The following is a 22,645-nucleotide window of genomic DNA, read 5'->3' as shown; positions in this document are numbered from 1 at the left end:
AACTGATCTAATCTTTCCTTTTACCATTACTATGACCTTTGAAGTCGGGCTTATTTGTGCCAATTTCAATTTCACGGCTCACTTTCGACTAGCGGTGCTCCGAGAGATATTTACCAACAAGTCTTTTTCATTTATTTATTTCTACCTACTGTCGCCTTACAGTGCCCATGAGGGTTTTCACTAGTAAGACTCTCTCATTTTTTTTTGATTCCTTGAGTGAGAACCATGACCTTGTCCCTCATATGACAGTTATTGCTCATTGCAGATTTCCCTTGGCATTCTCAAAACTGATCAAGAGGTCTCGTTTGGAGGCTTTTGGATATGGTTAGAAAGAAAGGATGGACTGGAATTTCAAAAGACTCAATATGATGGGGTTGTACACTTACAACTCTTGGAATCGACACTTTCAAAAACTAAAACAAACTCATGCCCCAGTTTTAGATACTGAGATTTTTTTATTTGGTTGGACCGAACCGTGTAAGGCTTTCTACGTATCCTTTCTTTTCTAAAGAATCAGATCAAACATAGTTCAAACATTTGACCTAACTATTATTTTTTCATTTTGCTTTTTGTTTTTTTTTGTTTTTTTGTAAAACAAGTTGCCCAACTTTTATTTCTTGGGGACATGGACCTTTGATCGTTCCTTTTTTCTTTTTTTTTGTAACTTTCTAAGAGTTGCCCAGTTTGTAATCTTGGGCATGGATTTTCTATTCATTCTATTTTATTTTATTTCTAATTTTTTTAACTTTTTGTACTCGTAACTTGTANAATAACACAAGCTCAAAAGGGGTAACGAAGGGTATAAAGTGTTTAGATAGCAGAAAAAGGGCCTCCCAGCCTCGAGAATGCCAAACATAGTATCCTTTCGCGATCACAACATTGATGAACATGTCTATATTCTTGGTTGTGTCGTGGTTGAAAGACACTTTTCATCTATTGATGTCAAACTTTCCAACTAAACTTCAATTGATTCTTCCTCAAACCCAACCTTCATAATAATTTGAAGGTAAAGATCATTAACCTCCATGGGTATGACCTTTATAGTTCCACACGAATTTTACTCGAGCTTAATTTGTCACGACCCTAAAATCGACCCGATCGTGATGGCGCCTATCGTGAAACTAGGCCAGCCGACACAATTCCCAAATCAAACCATTACTCTATAAAAAGTCATTTTTAAGACATTAATTAACAAAATCTCATAATAAAAGTCTAGATAACCAGTGCGAAAGAAAAACAACACCAGCCCGACATCGGGGTGTCACAAGTCACGAGCATCTACTAAGGTATAAATACAACGAAGAGTCTGAAAATACACTAAAAACAGTCTAAGGAAGACAAGAGGGAGAAGAGCAGGGCTGCGAACGTCGGGCAACTACCTTGCTAACTCCGATGACTCTGCCACCGAGCAATCAACACCCGCTACTCGGGTTCATAAATACCTAAATCTGCACACAAGTCACGACCCTAAAACTGGCCCGGTCGTGATGGCGCCTATCGTGAAACTAGGCCAACTGACAAAATTCCTGAATTCAACCAGTATTCAATAAAAGTTATTTTTAAGCCATTAATTAACCAATAATCTCATAATGTAAGTCTAAATGAACGTTAGCGGATTAAAGTAACACAAGCCCGACATTGCGGTGTCACAAGTCACGAGCATCTACTAAGGTCTGAAGACAACGAAGAGTCTGAAAATAAACTATAACAGGATAAGGAAGATAAGAGGGAGAGAGCAGGACTGCGAACGCCGGGCAGCTGTCAACACCGATGACTCCGATGACTCTGCCCCTTAGCAATCAACACCCACTACCGGGTTCAGAAATACCTGAATCTGCACACAAGGTGCAGGGAGTAATGTGAGTACGCCAACTCAGTAAGTAATAAAAGTAAAGGCAGCTGAGTAGTAAGAAAACACGTAAACCACGTCATAACGCTACCGCGAATACAGTGCGCCTCCAAAACAATGCAGAAATCATTTATTTCGTAAATCAAACTCAGTTTCAGTAAAAACCCTTTACTTTTTAAAAGAAAGAAAACTTCATGCAATAGTTTCAAACGAGTGATAAAAACAGTGAGTGAAAATGATAGAAACGTAAACAGCCTCTCGGGCAAAACATGTGACATAAACCGCCTCTCGGGCATAATATGAACAGAACCAGCCCCTCGGGCTGCCTCATAATCACTCGAAATCAACCCCTCGGGCATAATATAAATCAAGAACCGCCCCTTGGGCAAAACATGGATCAAGAACAGCCCCTCGGGCAACAACATGAAACAACAATAGCCCCTCGGGCTACATTACATCACTCACACTAGGTACCCGCGCTCACTGGGGGTGTGTAGACTCCTGGAGGGGCTCCTACAGCCCAAACGCTATAACAAGCCATCTCGTGGCATAAATCAGTTAGGCCCTCGGCCTCATAATAACAAGCCACCTCGTGGCATAGATCAGTCAGGCCCTCGGCCTCACATAACAACAAGCCACCTCGTGGCATAAATCAATCACGCCCTCTGCCTCAAAATATCACGAATCAGTAACAACCTGCTGCGGCACGCAGCCCGATCCCATAATATCCTCACAACACAGGCCCCTCAGCCTCACTCAGTCAGGAATCTCTCAAGCCACTAGGGCAACAGTAAAACATGATGCTCAGCCCAAAATATCATTTAATATATCAAAACGGAGTAAATACGTCTGAGTTATGAAAACAGTAAAGTACATCATGACTGAGTATATATATTAAGTCAAAATAGTGAGGAATAGTAGTAAAAAAAAGCCCCTAAGGGTCCAAAACAGTTGGCATGAGGCCCAAATATGGCATTCAGCCTAAAACATAGTAATACTTTCCAAAACACAATGATATTAAACAATTTTCAATCAAATACGCGACTTAACAGTCATACGGACACACCAAGTCACAATCCCCAACGGTGCACGACCCCACGCTCGATATCTAGCGTGTACGTCACCTCAAAGTAGCACAACGATGTGAAATTTGGGGTTTCATACCCTCAGGAACACATTTACAATCATTACTTAACTCAATTCGGTCTAAACTCTAGCCCGCGATGCCTTTGCCTCTCGACCCGGCCTCCGAACGCTCCAAATCTAATTAGAATCAGTATCATACCATTAATACGCGCTAAAGGAACAAAGCCCAAGCGAAAACAATCAAATTAACTCAAAAATCCCGAAATTGGCCAAATCCGACCCCTGGGCCCACATCTCAAAATTTGATAAAAATCATATCACGAGAATCCTCATCCTCCCGCGAGTCCATACAAATCAAGAACATCAAAATCGGACCCCAAATAGCCCCTCAAATCCTCAATGGAAACTCTCCAATACCAAGCCCTAATTCTCCAATTTTAACCCTTAATTTCCAATAATTTCAAGCCTAATCAGTAAAATAATGCCATAGAATCGAGTATTGAGTTCAAAAATCTTACCTCCAAGCGTTACCCCTTGAACCCCCCTTCTAATCCTCTCAAAAAGCTCCAAACTCGTATAAAAAATGGAGGAAATAAGCTTAAAATTGCGAAGATGACCTTTCATACTTTCTGCCCAGGCATCTCGCACATGCGACTCTGTTTTTGCATCTGCGGACCGCTTTTGCGGTCAAAATAACCGCACCTGCGATTTTTCACTTAAGGCCCAACTTCCGCTTTCGATCAAAAAGTCTATCAAACCTCGTCCGAATGACCTAAAATTTTGCACACACGTCCCAAATGACACATCGGACCTACTCCAATTTCCGGAATTCCATTCCGACCCCGATATCATATTTCCAATGCCGACCGGAAGATGCCAAATTTCAATTTCGCCAATTCAAGCCTAAACCTTCCACGGACCTCTAAAATACATTCCGATCGCGCTCCTGAGTCCCAAATCACTTAACGGAGCTAACCAAATCATAAAAATCCAAATCCGAGATCATATACTAAAATGTCAAACATGGTCAAACCTTTCAAATTTAAAGCTTCAAACTGAGAATTGTTTCTTCCAAATCTATTCCGATCATCCTGAAACCAAAAACAACGATTTACATAAGTCATAATATATCATACGGGGCTAGTCATGCCCGAGAACTGGCGAGCGAAGTGCAAATGCTCAAAACGACCGGTCGGGTCGTTACATCCTCCCCTACTTAAACATACGTTCGTACTCGAACGTGCCCAGAGTTGTTCCAAAAGCCAACGAATCGCTGTATAACCTTACCAAGCACATACCAGGGGTTGATCCCACGTCACCCTGTCCCATATAGGTCTGATAACGCAACATAACTGAAATTTCGCAATCCAACCAAGCCCATGAACCTTAAAACCAATTTTCCATTTTCCGAAATTATCTACAAGATCAGAACCTCACATCTACACACCGAATAAATCTGAACACGCTGTATATGTCCAAACAAGCTGTATCAAACCCTATCTGTAACCCAAGATGTAATCACATGACATGCCATATAACTCAAACACTCGTAGCGATAACTTCAAATCACAGCAACTGCTCAAACAACCCAATATCGGTAATAAGCGCCTTATCAAGCAAAGCCTCATTCCAACACTTTTGTGTACTGCCAAATGACCAAAGAAACACGCAAAAAGTCATAACCATTCCTCAGATCAACCATTCATGGAGCTCCCTCTCCTTTGGCAAGGACCATAGTAAATTTCTAAGCCGAATCCTGATGTTATCCTTCCAACATGCTGAAATCGAATCCGATAGCATTCATTCTAGATCCCAATGATCTCATCTAACCCAACACAACTACTCTGGTGACATGACACATCAACACAATCCATAGCCACAACTCGTGCGACCCGTGCACCAATAAACAACAGTCCAAATATACTCAAATCATGAAAAGTGACACAAATGAGAGAGCTGTACCACAAGCTCACCAGTACTACCATAGCACGATACTAGGAATTCACCACACACAGTAGAACCAGAACGCACGAATCTGACTCGAATGATCATACCTCCACATAACTTCGCTACAATGTGCGATCCTATCCAAACACTGGTTTGCATTATATACCTCGAGCCACCCTGCTCAAAATCCATAACCATTCGGAATTCAACACTAGAGTGCATTACCATAACCACGGAGAAGCGAATGACATAACACCACACAACTCGAAAGAACATAACCGATACGCAATCAATCATGCAACCCTCAAATATCCATCTCACTCAAATTCTGCTATAAAGCCCAAATGGAACCGCACCATATGTGCATATAACCAACAAATCATAACTCCCCGCAACACGGAAGCGTAACTCATAGATCACCCTAGAACACTAATAAGCTCAAAAATAATCGATTCAGCACATCCCTCAACAATAGCAACTCAAAGTCAACAAAGCCGACTCGATGCATAACAAACATCCATATTGGCCTATCAATGAACCCCTTATCATGGACTCCCTGAAGCTGCTCCTTCAACTCCTTTAACTCCGCCGATGCCATACGATATGATGCCCGGCACCAAATCAATTCAAAAATTAACAACCCTGTCCGGCGGCATGCCCGACAGCAGGAAACACATCCGAAAAATCCCTCACCATCGGAACTGCATTCATGGCAGGAGTCTCTACACTGACATCCCTCACAAAGGCTAACAAGAAAGACAACCCTTCCCAACCATCCGCTGGGTCTTCAAAAATGAAATCACCCTACTGGGAACATAATCAGTCGAACCTCGCCCCTCAATCCGTGGCACACCCGGTATAGCTAACGTCACTGTCTTAGCATGACAATCTACAATAACACGACACAGAGACCACCAGTCCATACCCAATATCTCATCAAGATCTAACATACTAAGCAACAAGGATCCACTCGAGTCTCTAAACCCTCGATAGCCACCACACAAGGCCGATACACGCGACCCACAAGCACGACATAACCTGTCTATGAAAACTCCCAGTCTCCAAATCCATATAGCACACGAATCACCATATCCGATCACCATTCTACCGTGCGAATTTACAACACACCTCTAATATCCAATCACTCCACGAGGGATACTCCTAAAATTCTTCTGTGCTACCATATGGACTTGAATATCAGCAGTCAATCCAACAAGAGAGTGCCGCAATACCAATGAAGTATCCCTAACTCAAACACATCGCCCTTTCTAAAATACATACCCTCATCAAGCCACACCAATCAGTACTATCATTTCCTTAATCTTCTGAGACTGCCCGTGCTGCCTATGAATTTATGACCTTCCTTTCAGAACTGAACTGTGACCTTACACATGCAAATCTCAACCATCCAGAACATACCACATATACCATACCATCCTAGGATAAACATGAGAACGTCATATCCATTCCGAGCCACACGTAATTACGTACTCAACTAGCCGAGAACTTTCCATTTGATCCCATCTAGAAGAAAATCACTATTCATCACATGCTCCTCACGCCAGTAGGAAATATACATCTCTAACCGCGGTGGAAATTACCAAGAATTCTCCGAATCCCATTTGCTCAAAACCTAACCGTCAGGACTGAATCCTTCTAACCCAACCAAGCTACACAGTTCACCAAAACCCAAGAGCATTGCCACGAAACACCTGTAGAAACTCATTACCTCATAAGCACCCAAGAACCGATCATATCAATTGTCATGCTGATCCAACCTACTACCAAGCTATCCTAATTCTCTGAGTTCCTTCCGAATTACCCTCAAATCGATACATTTCCTTGCTAGTACACCACTATCCTTGATTAAAACTTACCCCGCAAACTTTAGCATAAGACCACACCGCCCTAAGGCTCATAAACCGTTGTATTCTCCTAAAGCACCCCAAAAAGTACCACAACCGAGATGCCCGCTCTGAAGAGACCTTCCGTGAATCTAAAGCCATTACCTCTACCTTCCTGATACTAGTATGTAAAATTCATAATGATACAGAAATGCCACAAGTCCTGACATCCTCCCATATAAATCTCAGTTTCTAGCCAACACACATCCTGAAGATTCCCAATTACTACATGTAAATCTTGAATCCTTTAAAACCATTCTTGGGAGTCATCCATTCTACTGAGGTTTCCATTAAACTAATCAAACAAACTGAACGACCTGTTCTCCATCAGCACTCCAACACCTCGGAATGTAACCCCACCTTAATGCGACAAATAATATCCTGCTCCATGCACATTTCATCCTTTACCAATAACAACTCAAGTCATTCCATGATTCTTATACACCCATAAAGCATAACACAACTCCTATCCAAAATTTCCTTTAATCGAGTCATCCTCGATCTCGACCTCTGTAAGCCATAACTGATTCACCAGCATGCCTCGAACTGGAACCAACTTAGCACATAACTGTGCAATCAACCGATCAATAGCAGACTCCCCCACTTGGCATCAAAGCCATAGATCAAAACACACGAAGACTCACAATGCCCACACTCTCTATCACTGCCATAATACATAGTGAGGTTCAACTAAATCCTTCATAAGCTCATGCAACACAACCATCTAGTATTTCAATTCATCTGAAATTTTGCATTCACCCTCGTAACAGTCAAGCCCACTCTTTTAAGTGATCCAAATTCAAATGGCAACACATATATTTCACTGGTACAAGAGGTCTTCCAACAAAAAACAAAAGGATCACACAAACTTTAGAACACTCCGCAGGAGATAACCCACCTGCTTCGCCTCAAACTAACATCTCTTCATACCCTTCCACTGTCATAGACATCACGCAATCACTAAATCTTCCTGAGTCTGAACTCATATCGTAACATGAAATCTACTCCACTCCCCCAACTAGACAACATGAACAAATCCTTCACACACCCCTAACTCGGGGCTATACATCCAATCAAGATGGAAATCGAGCACCAAATAGTTCTTTCTACTCTCAAGCAGACACTTCTCGTCACATTCAAATCATATGAACATATCTCGCAGTCACATCATACTCATCACATAGCCATTCAGTCATCACTTCAACTAATAGGGGCACTACCGAACATATAAATCCAGAAGCACGTGCTCACATAATCAACACCTTAGTGCTCAAGCTACAAGCAGAGCCCGGCCTCAAGTCCTCCAGACTGGCCTAACATCAACACACAGAAATCACCTCTCGCCCGAGCCGTCGATGCACAACTGATACTGAGCGCTCATGCGCGCATACGAATGCATGGAAGGAATTCAAGAATTACATTTCAAGCTGAATCAAGGACGCACGATAAGAATTCAAGAATGTGGGATTTCCTAAAGGTTCTGCAGCCTCTCGAGGATAAGTACAGACGTCTCCGTACCGATCCGCCGAACTCTACTAAACCTGCTCATGACCCGTGAGACCTATGTAACCTAGGCTCTGATACCAATTTGTCACGACCATAAAACTGTCCCGGTCGTGATGGCACCTATCGTGAAACTAGGCCAACCGACAAAATTCCCGAATTCAACCAGTATTCAATAAAAGTCATTTTAAGCCATTAATTAACCAATAATCTCATAATGTAAGTCTAAATGAACAGTACGGATTAAATACACAAGCCCGACATTGGGGTGTCACAAGTCACGAGCATCTACTAAGGTCTGAAGACAACGTAGAGTCTGAAAATAAACTATAACAGGCTAAGGAAGATAAGAGGGAGAGAGCAGGGCTGCGAACGCCGGGCAGCTGTCAACACCGATGACTCTGCCCCTTAGCAATCAACACCCACTACCGGGTTCAGAAGTACCTGAATCTGCGCACAAGGTGCAGGGAGTAATGTGAGTACGCCAACTCAGTAAGTAATAAAAGTAAAGGCAGCTGAGTAGTAAGAAAACACGTAAACCACGTCATAACGCTACCGCAAATACAGTGCGCCTCCAAAACAGTGCAGAAATCATTTATTTCGTAAATCAAACTCAGTTTCAGTAAAAACCCTTTCCTTTTTAAAAGAAAGAAAACTTTATGCAATAGTTTCAAACGAGTGATAAAAACAGTGAGTAAAATTGATAGAAACGTAAACAGCCCCTCGGGCAAAACATGTGACATAAACCGCCCCTCGGGCATAATATCAACAGAACCAGCCCATCGGGCTACCTCACAATCACTCGAAATCAGCCCCTCAGGCATAATATGAATCAAGAACTGCCCCTCGGGCAAAACATGGATCAAGAACAGCCCCTCGGGCAACAACATGAAACAACAATAGCCCCTCGGGCTACATTACATCACTCACACTAGGTACCCGCGCTCACTGGGGGTGTATAGACTCCTGGAGGGGCTCCTACAGCCCGAGCGCTATAACAAGCCATCTCGTGGCATAAATCAATCAGGCCCTCGGCCTCATAGTAACAAGCCACCTCGTGGCATAGATCAATCAGGCCCTTGGCTTCACATAACAACAAGCCACCTCGTGGCATAAATCAATCAGGCCCTCGGCCTCAAAATATCATGAATCAATAACAACCAGCTGCGGCGCGCAGCGCGATCCCATAATATCCTCACAACACAGACCCTCGGCCTCACTCAGTCAGGAATCTCTCAAGCCACTCGGGCAACAGTAAAACATGATGCTCAGCCCAAAATATCATTTAAAATATCAAAACGGAGTGAATACGATTGAGTTATGAAAACTGTAAAGTACATCATTAAGTACAGATATTAAGTCAAATAGTGAGGAATAGTAGTAAAAAAAGCCCCTAAGGGTCCAAAACAGTTGGCACGAGACCCAAATATAGCATTCAACCCAAAACATAGTAATACTTGGCAAAACACAATGATATTAAATAGTTTTCAATTAAATACGCGACTTAACAGTCATACGGGACACACCAAGTCACAATCTCCAATGGTGCACGACCCCACGCTCGACATCTAGCGTGTACGTCACCTCAAAGTAGAACAACAATGTGAAATCCGGGGTTTCATACCCTCCGGAACACATTTACAATCATTACTTAACTTAATTCGGTCCAAACTCTAGCCCGCGATGCCTTTGCCTCTCAACTCGGCCTCCGAACGCTCCAAATCTAACCAGAATCAGTATCATACCATTAATACGCGCTAAAGGAACAAAGCCCAAGCGAAAACAATCAAATTAACTCAAAATCCTGAAATTGGCCAAACCCGACCCCTGGGCCCACGTCTCGGAATTTGATAAAAATCACATCACAAGAATCCTCATCCTCCCGCGAGTTCATACATATCAAGAACATCAAAATCGAACCCCAAATGGCCCCTCAAATCCTCAATGGAAACTCTCCAATACCAAGCCCTAATTCTCCAATTTTAATCCTTAATTTCCAATAATTTCAAGCCTAATCAGTAAAATAATGCCATAGAACCGAGTATTGAGTTCAAAAATCTTACCCCCAAGTGTTACCCCTTGAACCCCTCTTCAAATCCTCTCAAAAATCTCCAAACTCGTCTAAAAAATGGAGGAAATAACTTGAAAATCGCGAAGATGACCTTTTATACTTTCTGCCCAGGCATCTCGCATATGCGGCTCTCTTTTTGCATCTGCGGACCGCTTCTGCGGTCAAAATAACCGCACCTGCGGTTTTTCAGTTAAGGCCCAACTTCCGCTTTCAATCAAAAAGTCTATCAAACCTCGTCCAAATGACCTGAAAATTTGCACACACGTCCCAAATGACACAACGGATCTACTCCAATTTCCGGAGTTCCATTCTGACCCCGATATCAAAATTTCCAATGGCGACAGGAAAATGCCAAATTTTAATTTCGCCAATTCAAGCCTAAACCTTCCACGGACAACCAAAATACATTCCGATCGCTCTCCTAAGTCCCAAATCACTTAACGAATCTAACCAAATCATAAAAATCCAAATCCGAGATCATATACTAAAAAGTCAAAACTTGGTCAAACCTTTCAAATTTAAAGCTTCAAACTGAGAATTGTTTCTTCCAAATCTATGCCGATCATCCTGAAAACCAAAACCAACGATATACATAAGTTATAATACATCATACGGGGCTAGTCATGCCCGAGAACTGGCAAGCGATGTTGAAATGCTCAAAACGACCGGTCGGGTCGTTACATACAAAGTGTTTCGACTTTGTATTCATCCTCAAAATTGTCTTGTTCTCAGTTATCTAGTTCAAGACTAAGACAGTTTTCTAACATTTGGCCAAATACTCCGCATGCATGTCATGTCAAGACTAAGACAGTTTTCTAAAATCTTACCTGTTAAGACGGGCCTGATTTGGCTCCACTTTTGTGAAGATCTGGCCGATGTTTCATATATATATATATATATATATATATATACACTCTACAAAATGATTCTTGCCTTTTTGAACAAATTCATGGCCATTGGACTCAACTAGGATTTGAAATTTAAATTTTTCCTTTACCGGTTCTATTATTGATTGCATGTGATATTTTCCTTTCCTTATTTGTGTTTGATTAATTGTTTTTCATATTTGTTTGTTCGATTTCTACCACTATATAACCCCTCCCCAATTTTCCCTTTAGGGAGACCTAATTACTGCTATTACTCTCGCTATTCTCTTCTTTCACTCGTTCACTTCTTCTGATACACTCGAATATCTTCTAAAATCGTTGAATTTTTTGGCCAGCTGAAAGCCAAGGCCATAATACTATCAAAACAACCTCCTCCGATGCAAGAACTGCTCGGAGCCTTTCTCGAGGTCTTGTGAACTCTGAAGCATCGGGGATTTGGGTGTAACACCCCGTACATTTGAATCAGTTGTGGATGCATTAAATGAGTATTAATGTGTTGGTTATCAATTGGCTATTATAATAAGTGTACGAGGCATATCATAAGTGATTTGGGGTCCAAAGAGAGACATAAGTCTAAGCCAAGTTGGAATATTACATCCTAGACTAAAATTCCAAATGAGTACGCACAAGACCACACTTTGGACGAGCATATCTACAAATATATATGGCTTTAGGTGATGCACAACCTGTAAAATAAAAGGTCTTTGATTCTAGTTTCTAACGCTTCAAACCGTTCGTCATTTGGACTTTCCTACAAGAAGCTATGACCAAATTACCAAAGGCTGGCGGAGGACTGCGCGGATGCGAAGCATCCGGGGCAGCGTCCGAAAATAGGGGGTGGAAGTGAAGTGCTGCTATAGCATCAGAGCTCCTGAGCGGAGGACTGTCGGATGCGAAGCATCCACGTCCGCGTCCCAAATCTGGGCTTATAAACACAATTTCGAGATTTATTTTCCCCATTTCTTTTGGACGACTTTTAGGGTTTTCCTCCACTCTCTCAAGACCTCCAACCCCTCCCATCTTCAAGGTAAGCAATCCCCATTATCTTGGTGTGAAATTCCATAATTTCTATACTAATATTGATGAAATCTACACATAAAATACTTAGATCTTCAAGAGATTTCTTCAAGAACTCAAAGGAGGGTTTTGCAAGGTTTCTTCCAAAGAGGTAATCCTACACCCTTAGACTTACATGTATGAATTTGTTAAGGGAATATGAGTATGAATAAGTATTGGAACTCTTGGTATGGTGATTGGGAAGCCATAAGTTCCCAATTTAATTACATAACTATCGTAGAGATTGAAAGATGATTAATTGATGGAATTTTGTTGGTTGGGTGTGGATCGATGGTCATATATGTGATGTTGGAAGTTATAAATTGGTTAATCATGATGGTGGGATAAATTGTTGATGAATGGTGGTAGTTGGATGAACTAATTATATGGTGATGAGATGTAGAGATTCATGCCTACAAGGTGTTTAATAATATGCCTAAATGGCTTAAGTTATGGAATTTGTTACTAATATTGGTTCCACTGGATATTGCTACTGCAGATTGAAGGTTCTTAGTATTGTGGATCATTGTAGTAGCACTAAGGGGAAAAATTGAGGTATGTGAGGCTAACTCTCTATGCTTGAGAATTTTAATGATCTCCCTACACTACATTTCTTTTACGACGTTACCAATTGCCTAAGAAATATAGTTAAGCCTAGTTCCTTGAATAGTTGCAGAACTCCTATTCTCTAGCTTCGTAACTAGTTCATGACTTTCATTCTGAACGTTGTGAAATCAGTGCATAATCAACATAGACTTGGGTTTGATGCCCATGAGTCTCAGTCTAGAGTACTCAGCATGTTATAAACAATTGAAGTTTCAATTTTCATAATCAGCTCATAAATACATGTCTTAGTCTAGCTCTATTCAGCATTCAAGCATCACGTATTTTAGTATGATTCTCAGTTCCTGAATGTTGAACACTTGTATTTGGGCCTGAGGCTGCAGTTTATGCTTTATGCATCTTTGGGCCTGAGGCCGTAGTTTATGCTTTATGCATCTTTGGGCCCGAGGCCGCAGTATATGCTTTATGTATCCTTGGTCCTGAGGCCACATTTATATATACGTATACTTGGGCCCGAGGCCGCAGTTGTGCACATATATATATATTGGGCCTGAGGCCGCAGTTTAATATTCAGATAAACAGGTTGTTCATCATTCAGAAGAGGGAGTATTCATATCCTTACTTCCTTTGTTCAGTTCAGTTATCAGTTATCATTTCAGTAATCAGTTATCATTTCAGTTACCAATTATCAGTTCAATTATTAGTTATTAGTTCGTTTATCAGTTATCAGTTATCATTTCAGTTTCAGTTTCAATAGTTATCATTTCAGTTATAGAATATCAATTCTCAGTTATCAGCTTAGTTTCTGTTTTAGCATTTATAATTCCTTTTTTCAATTGCTTTATATACCAGTGCAATTTAAATGTACTGACGTCCCTTTTGCCCGGGGCCTGCATTTCACGATGCAGGTAATGATTTACAGGTTGATGATTCTGAGCGCTAGGATTCTCGTACCAGCTACTTGGTGATCCCCAGTTCTTCCGGGGCATTATTATTACCTTATAGTCTTCTGTATTTTCAGACAATTAGTGTTTTTAGTACTTTATTAGAGCCTTCATAGACTAGAGTAATAGCTAGACAGAGTCGCAGGATTTTGATATTAACTCTGTTGGCAACAAATATATTTCACAATTGAATTCGTATTTCCGCACTTTGATTTATATCATCCAGACTTTAAGTATATCAGCACGTGTTAATTTATCTTCCGCATTCAGTATGTTATGATACCACATGTTGATTCAGCCAGCCAGTTGGTTCGCTCGTCACATGTAATTAGGCACCGAGTGCCGTGTTACATCCAGGCCCAGGTTAGGGGCGTGACAAAGCTTGGTATCAGAGCACTAGGTTCAAGAGTCCTAGGGAGTCTATGAAGCCCCGTCCGGTGGAGTTTCCTTTATATGTGTGTGCCGGCCACTCATTTAAATGGTTAACTACCAAGACATCCAGGATTGTCTCATTTCATTCTACTTTAGATCGTTCCATGAAGCTTAGAGCAATAGTGAACCTTCTCTTCCTATCGAATTCCAAATGTATTGGATGCTCAAGCGATGCGCAGGAGAAACCTATGGTCCTAGAGAGGATAATTGCCCATTGGGATATAATTATGGAGCACAGGTTGGTAAATATGAGACTTGAGAGGATGTTGAAAGTGGGATGCAATGGATAATAGTACAGATTAGAGAATAACCTTATCAGAAAGTACAAAAGCAGTTATGCCTTATGGTTATCGGTTTACCTCAGTTACCAATTATACAGTCTTTCAGTTAGCGGGTTTATGGTTATTCAGTATGCCAGTTATTTGTTATTCAGTTATCGGATCTCCAATTTTTAGTGTATCCAACTTCTCCTGACTTGTGAGTATACGGTGATGCCTACGGGTGCTAAAAGAACATGTATGTTATAGTGATTGTTGCAAAATCTTCGTATATTTTAGGTCTGGATTAAGACCCAAGACTCGCCGGATTGTGTAGGAAGTGATTTATGAGATGATGGTATCTATGAATTACATGTTTGTGTATGGTAGTGTATCCGTATGTGTTTTACCTCACAGAACAATTTCATTTTTCAATTATTAGCAAAATGAGCCACAAGTTGGATGATGATAATTTAGATGTCAGACCCTACAGTATAGCAGGTTAAGAATTTGACCGCAACTGGCATAGAATTGGTCATTATAGTTTTGGACACAAAAAAGCCTAAGGGTAAAATACCTAGGAGTCAAAAAAGATTGTTATTATTAGAGATGTATTTTTCGTAGAACTCATGCAAATGACTAGAAGATATGATGTATGCAATGAAAACCAAGAGTTGCCAATAGCGAATTTCAGGGAACGATTTTAAGTTGTTCATATTTATTCAAATCAGAACTAGAAGTACCACGTTAGTAAGTTACTATAAGAAGCAGCTATTGATGTAAGATAAAAGATATGGCAGTTCCCCCTTTGGTTATGTGACTAAATGATTACCCGGGATATTTATAGTATGATATGATTTAGTATTGTATAGAAAGTTTGGGGTTAGATATTCCAATTTCATTTAAGGCAGATGAATTCCCTAAGTATGATCCATGCACATAGTTTAGAAGAAAAAAAAGGATAGTATGCGACCATAGAATAGGGCTGGATGGTGAGGGAAATTAGAATAAGCTTATGCTTCACTTTAGTTATTCAAAGCAGAGCAAGAAAACATGATGGTAGCCAGTGGTTAGTAAAAGAATAGTAAGTAAGTTTTGAGTTGATACAATGAATTAGCACTTTCAGCAGAGCTAGTAGAGGTACAATTTGATTCACTTAGCCAGGTTAACTCTGGTGAGTGGATGACAGTTTGAAATGCCGAACGTGTGTTAGAACCCAAAGAGTTTAGTTAAACTCGAAATACAGTGGCAGTGGGAAAAAAATTAGCTAGCAGTGAGAGCACAAACTATAGAAGAATAGCCTTTAGGAATTATCGTAATGTGGTTTCTCCAAGATTGACAGTGTGAGCAGAGTTAAATTATTAAGATTGTGTATGATAGTTGTGACTTGTGAATACATTAGCTTTCCGTTGAGTGAATAATTTATTTTTTCCTAGTAAGAAAGATTTCTCAGAAGTAAGTTGGAAGATGAGTCGTCATTGACGTAGAGTGCAAAGAATTGCAGAAAATAAGGAACGTTATTTGGATCCCAACAAAAATAGAAAGATCCGCAAGTACAAGATCCTAACCTTTGTTTTAAGGGAGAGATGTGAAAATCATCAGCAAGTCCAGTTAGAGATTTGAAACCCACATAGTTAGCATGGGGCAGAAAAACTATAAAATCATGCCCAGTTATGTATTACGAGGGTAGTGCCATTGCACGAGACTCTAATATTCCGAGTAGTGGTCAGTGACTTAGCTCACAAGAATACTATAAGTGTTTTTAGGAAGTGCTTAAGAAGATAATCAAGTGTGGGAAGTATAGCTCATGAATGAGGTAGACAAGAGAACTATGTTGAAAGAAGTTCACTGCTTAGCCAAGGTAGGAGTTCGACTTTCGTACACCAAAGACAGTGGAGTTGTTGTCTAGAACAGGACCTGTTCCTCCTTAGTAGCCGAAGTGAAGGAGAAACGGTTTGATGATCCCTACTTGTTGTAGCTGAAATAGGGGATTCACATGCATAAGATGATGGCTTTTGAACAAGGGGGAGATGATGGTACTTTGAGGTACCAGGATAGATTGTGTGTTCCAACCATAGATGGACTTAGCGAGGGAGGAAGATGTTATAAGCCCATAATTCCAAGTATTCTTTCCACCTAGGTTTCCCAAAGATGTATCATGATCTTAAGGAGATTTAGTGGTGGAACGACATGAAAAGAGAGTTGCAAACTTTGTGGACAAGTGTCTGAATTGTCAGCAAGTGAAAGTTGAGCAGCAGAAAACCAAGTGTTTATCTCAGAACACACACATCCTTTAGTGGAGATGGTAAATATGGACCTTATAATAGGATTATCTTGCTCATTTTGAAAGCATGATTTTTATGGNNNNAAATCATCCCGAGGCCCCCGGGGCCTCAACCAAAAGCACCAATACCACCTAATACCTTATTCGAACTTGCACCAATCCTCAAAACACCTCAAACAACACCGGAAACCCGATTAAATCAAGGATTCAAGCCTAAGAACTTCAAATTCTAACCAAATACGCTTTCGATCAAAAACCTAACCAAACCTCGTCCGAATGACCTAAAATTTTGCACACACATCCCAAATGACATGACGGAGCTACAGCAACTTCCAGAATTCAAATCCAACCCTCGGATAAAAAACTCACTATCGGACCGGAAACTTCAAAAATCCAAACTTCGGCATTTCAAGCTTAAATTAGCTACGGACTTCCAAAATACATTCCGAACACGCTCCCAACCCCGAAATCACCTAACGGAGCTAACAGAACCATCAGATTTCCATTCCGAGGTCGTCTTCACACTGTTCTGATTACGGACCATTTTTCAACTCTTAAGCTCTCATTTAGGGACTAAGTGTCCCAAAACTCTCCAAAACTCAACACCGAACGTCCCGGCAAACCAAAATAGCAGAAATGAACTTAGGGGAAACAGTTAATGGGGGATCGGGGCGTAAATTCTAAAAACGACCGGTCGGATCGTTACATATTCATGCCAGCTTAATACTCAGATATTGATGTGATTTTAGTGATCATATATTCACGTCAGTTCAACACTCAATTATTCGTGCCAGTTCAGTATTCATATATCCACGTTAGTTCAGAATTCACGTACCCATAACAAACAAGTATTCATGTATATGTATCATATTACGCGTATTATTTTCCCTATGGAGCTAGTGTTATGCTCTGTTAGCTGGTAGGTATTTTGGAGAAATGTTGAAGGTATCTAACCTTCTCATTCAGACCTTAGAATACAATCTCCATGTCTTTCAGTGTTTAGTCAGTTTAGTAGCCATTCAGTCTAGTACCTATTCAGTTTAGTATCTCATCAGCTCAGTAATCGTGTATTCATTCAAGTTTAGAATGCAAGTGTTAATTAAAGTTCATGTTCCCCCCAGACCCATTTATGTTCCGAAGTTAGCCGAAGATACAACCAGGACAATCATTCGAGGACGAATGATCCCAAGGGGGAGATAATGTAACACCCCGTAAATTTGAATCAGTTGAGGATGCATTAAATGAGTATTAATGTGATGGTTATCAGTTGGTTATTATAATAAGTGTACGAGGCATATCATAAGTGATTTGGGGTCCAAGGAGAGACCTAAGTCTAAGCCAAGTTGGAAAATTACATCATAGACTAAAATTCCAAATGAGCACGCATAAGACCACACTTTGGACGAGCATATATACAAATATATATGACTTTAGGTGATGCACAACCTATAAAATGAAAGGTCTTTGAGTCTAGTTTCTAACGCTTCAAACCGTTTGTCATTTGGACTTTCCTACAAGAAGTTATGACCAAATTACCAAAGGCTGGCGGAGGACTGCGCGGATGCGAAGCATCCGGGGCCGCGTACGAAAACAGGGGCTGGCAGTGAAGTGCTGCCATAGCATCCGCGGAGCATCCGAGCTCCTGAGCGGAGGACTGCTCGGATGCAAAGCGTCCACGTCCGCGTCCCAAATCTGGGCTTATAAACACAATTTCGGGATTTATTTTCCCCATTTCTTTTGGACGACTTTTAGGGTTTTCCTCCACTCTCTCAAGACCTCCAACCCCTCCCATCTTCAAGGTAAGCAATCCCCATTATCTTGGTGTGAAATTCCATAATTTCTACACTAATATTGATGAAATCTACACATAAAATACTTAGATCTTCAAGAGATTTCTTCAAGAAATCAAAGGAGGGTTTTGCAAGGTTTCTTCCTAAAAGGTAATCCTAAACCCTTAGACTTACATGTATGAATTTATTAAGGGAATATGAGTATGAATAAGTATTGCAACTCATGGTATGGTGATTGGGAAGCCATAAGTTCCCTATTTAATTACATAACTATCTTAGAGATTGAAAGATGATTAATTGATGAAATTTTATTGGTTGGGTGTGGATCGATGGTCATATATGTGATGTTGGAAGTTATAAATCAGTTAATCATGATGGTGGGATAAATTGTTGATGAATGGTGGTAGTTGGATGAACTAATTTGTAACGACCCGGCCGGTCGTTTTTGGAATTTACGCCCCGATCCCCTATTAACTGTTTTCCCCAAGTTTATTTCTGCTATTTTGATTTTCCGGGACGTTCGGTTTTGATTTTCGGAGAGTTTTGGGACACTTAGTCCCTAAATAAGAGCTTAAGTGTTGGAAAATGGTCCATAGTCAGAACAGTGTGAAGACGGCCTCGGAATGGAAATTCGATGGTTCTGTTAGCTCCGTTAGGTGATTTTGGAGTTGGAAGCGTGTTCGGAATGTGTTTTGGAGGTCCGTAGCTGATTTAGGCTTGAAATGCCGAAGTTTGAATTTTTGAAGTTTCCGGTCCGATAGTGAGATTTTGATCCGAGGGTCGGAATGGAATTCCGAAAGTTGCAGTAGCTCCGTCATGTCATTTGGGATGTGTGTGTAAAATTTCAGGTCATTAGGACGAGGTTTGGTTAGGTTTTTTATCGAAAGCGTGTTTTGATATAATTTGAAGTTTTTAGGCTTAAATCATTGGTTAATCCGAGTTTCCGACGTTATTTTAGGTGGTTTAAGGGTTGGTACAAGTTTGAATGATGTTATGGGATATGTCTGTAGGTTTGGTTGAGGTCCCGAGGGCCTCGGGTGTGTTTCGGGTGCTCAACGGAGCATTTTGGAGTTGTGAAAAAGTTGCAGAAAATCCTTCAGCAGTTGCAGGTCCAATTCCTTCTCCGCGTTCGCGACGCTCCTCTCGCATTCGCGTAGCTCTGATCTTCTTCTTCTTCTTCGCGTTCGCGTCCTCCTCCACGCGTTCGCGTAGTGTAATCTTGGGGGGGGGGGACCAGTTATCCCTTTGAGTTCGCGACCAGTCCACCCGCGTTCGCATAGCTCTATTTTTGCTCTGAGGGTTGAGCCTCATTAACTCTTCGCGTTCGCACTACACCAGTCGCGTTCGCGTAGCTTCATCAGCCCAGACCTTCGCGTTTGTGTGCTGTCCCCCACGCTCGCGAAGGGCAATTTTTCAGCCTTCACTTTTTCTTCTTCGCGAACGCGAGCCTACTTCCGCGTTCGCGATGCATTAAATGACTGGACAGTTATAAACAATTCAAAACCGAGGGTTAGCCATTTTTATCAAAACACAAGCTTGGGAGCTTGGATTTGGGAGAAATTTCGAGGGGTTTTCGAGGGCAACGACTGGGTAACGATTCTCTACTCTCTTATGCTTAAAACCCACTAATCTAATCACGAATTCCTCTTTAATTTCGAATTTTTGAATGAAAGATGGGTAAAACTTCATAGACCAAGTTATTGAGTTTTGACTGGGTGTTGACCTCCGATTTTAGAGATTTTTGTATGGTTAGACTCGTGAGAGTACGAGGGTTCTGAAAATGTAAAATTTTATCCGATTCCAAGACGTTGGCATGAGGGGCGTTTTGGTCATTTGACCTAAATTCGCGTCTTAGCTTTAAATTAAATAGTAGAATCATTTTCTTGAGATGTTATTTGCGATATGTAATTGAATTGAATAGATTTGGGCCATTTGGAGTTGGATACTTGTGGCAAACGTATGGTTTCGAGTTGATTTTGGAGCCGGTTTGAGGTAAGTGGCTTGTCTAACCTTGTGTGGGGGACCTTCTCCCCTTAGGATATGATACTTGGTAATTAAATGCCTTGTACGTGAGGTGACGAGCGCGTACTTGAGCTAATTTTTGAAAAATCCGATTTTACTTTAAGTACTTAAACGGAGTTCCTTCCTTACTTGCTTTATTCTACATGCAAAGTATATCCTGTGTTAGTTTAGAAGAGCATGATTAGATGAATTAATTGCCTATTTGCTTAAACTACCTTAATTGGATTATGTGAAGCATGTTAGGCTAGAATTTACTGTTTACTCACTACGGACTTAGTTTTTATTTTGATGTCCTTGAGTTGTTGTTTTGTGTTTTTAAATTGGGACTATGGGACGGCATCCCGGGAGATCCCCTGTGCGTAATTATGGTCTAGATTGAGGTGCGGGATACCAAGAGATCCCTGGCACGGGCATTGCGCGGGCTACTACCGTTAATTTTTGGAGGGGTTTTCGTCGATTGCAGCCCCTATGACTAGATTGACCCAGAAGGGTGCTCCTTTTCAGTGGACAGAAGAGTGTGAGGCGAGCTTTCAGAAGCTCAAGACAGCTTTGACTACAGCCCCAGTTTTGATATTGCCTGCCAGTTCGGGGTCTTATACTGTCTTTTGTGATGCCTCGAGGGTTGGCCTTGGAGCGGTATTGATGCTAGACGGTAGGGTGATTGCCTATGCATCCAGATAGTTGAAGATACATGAGAAGAATTATCCTGTCCATGATCTTGAGTTAGCTGCCATTGTTCATGCCTTGAAGATTTGGCGTCGTTACTTGTACGGTGTGCCTTGTGAGATATATACCGATCACCGGAGTTTGCAGCATCTGTTCAAGCAGAAGGATCTTAATTTGCGTCAGAGGAGATGGTTGGAGTTGTTGAATGATTATGATATCACTATCTTGTATCACCCGAGCAAGGACAATGTGGTGGCCGATGCTTTGAGCCGCCGGTCAGAGAGTTTGGGGAGTTTGGCTTATTTACCAGCAGCGGAGAGGCCTATTGCGATGGATGTTCAGGCTCTAGCCAGCCAGTTTGTGAGATTGGATCTTTCGGAGCCCAGCCGGGTTCTAGCTTGTGTGGTCTCTCGGTCTTCCTTGTTTGATCATATCAGGGAGCGGCAGTATGATGACCCTCATTTGCTTGTCCTCAAGGACAAGGTGTTGCATGGCGATGCTCGAGATGTGACCAATGGTGATGACGGAGTATTGAGGATGCAGGGTCGGATTTGTGTGCCCAATGTTGATGAGCTTCGAGAGTTGATTTTAGCAGAGGCCCATAGTTCGCGGTATTCCATCCATTCGGGTGCCGCGAAGATATATCAGGACTTAAGGCAGCACTATTGGTGGAGGCAGATGAAGAAAGACATAGTTGGGTATGCATCTAGATGCCTCAACTGCCAGCAGGTGAAGTATGAGCACCAGAGACCAGGTGGATTGCTTCAGAAGATAGAGATTCCGGAGTGGAAGTGGGAGCGGATCACCATGGACTTCGTATCTGGACTCCCACGGACTTTGAAGAAGTTTGATGCCATTTGGGTTATTGTGGATCGGCTGACCAAGTCCGCTCATTTCATTCCTATATGTACCACTTATTCATCGGAGCAGTTGGCGGATATTTATATCCGGGAGATCATTCATCTGCATGGTATTCCAGTTTCTATTATTTCAGACAGGGGTACTCAGCTTACATCGCGGTTCTGGAGAGCCGTGCAGTAGGAGTTGGGTACTCGGGTGGAGTTGAGTATAGCATTTCACCCCCAGACGGATGGACAGTCCGAGCGTACCATTCAAATTCTTGAGGATATGCTCCGTGCGTGCGTGATTGAGTTTGGAGGTTCTTGGGATCAGTTCTTGCCATTGGCGGAGTTTGCCTACAACAACAGCTATCAGCCCAGCATTCAGATGGCACCGTACGAGGCCTTATATGGTAGGCGATGTAGGTCTCCGGTGGGTTGGTTCGAGCCGGGTGAGGCCCGATTATTGGGCACAGATTTGGTTCAGGATGCTTTGGAGAGAGTCAAGGTGATTCAGGATAGACTCCGTACAGCCCAGTCCAGA

The sequence above is a fragment of the Nicotiana attenuata genome, chromosome 7, assembly GCF_001879085.1.
Source record: "Nicotiana attenuata strain UT chromosome 7, NIATTr2, whole genome shotgun sequence".
Classification (NCBI taxonomy): Eukaryota; Viridiplantae; Streptophyta; class Magnoliopsida; order Solanales; family Solanaceae; genus Nicotiana; species Nicotiana attenuata.
This window is presented reverse-complemented; position numbering follows the sequence as displayed.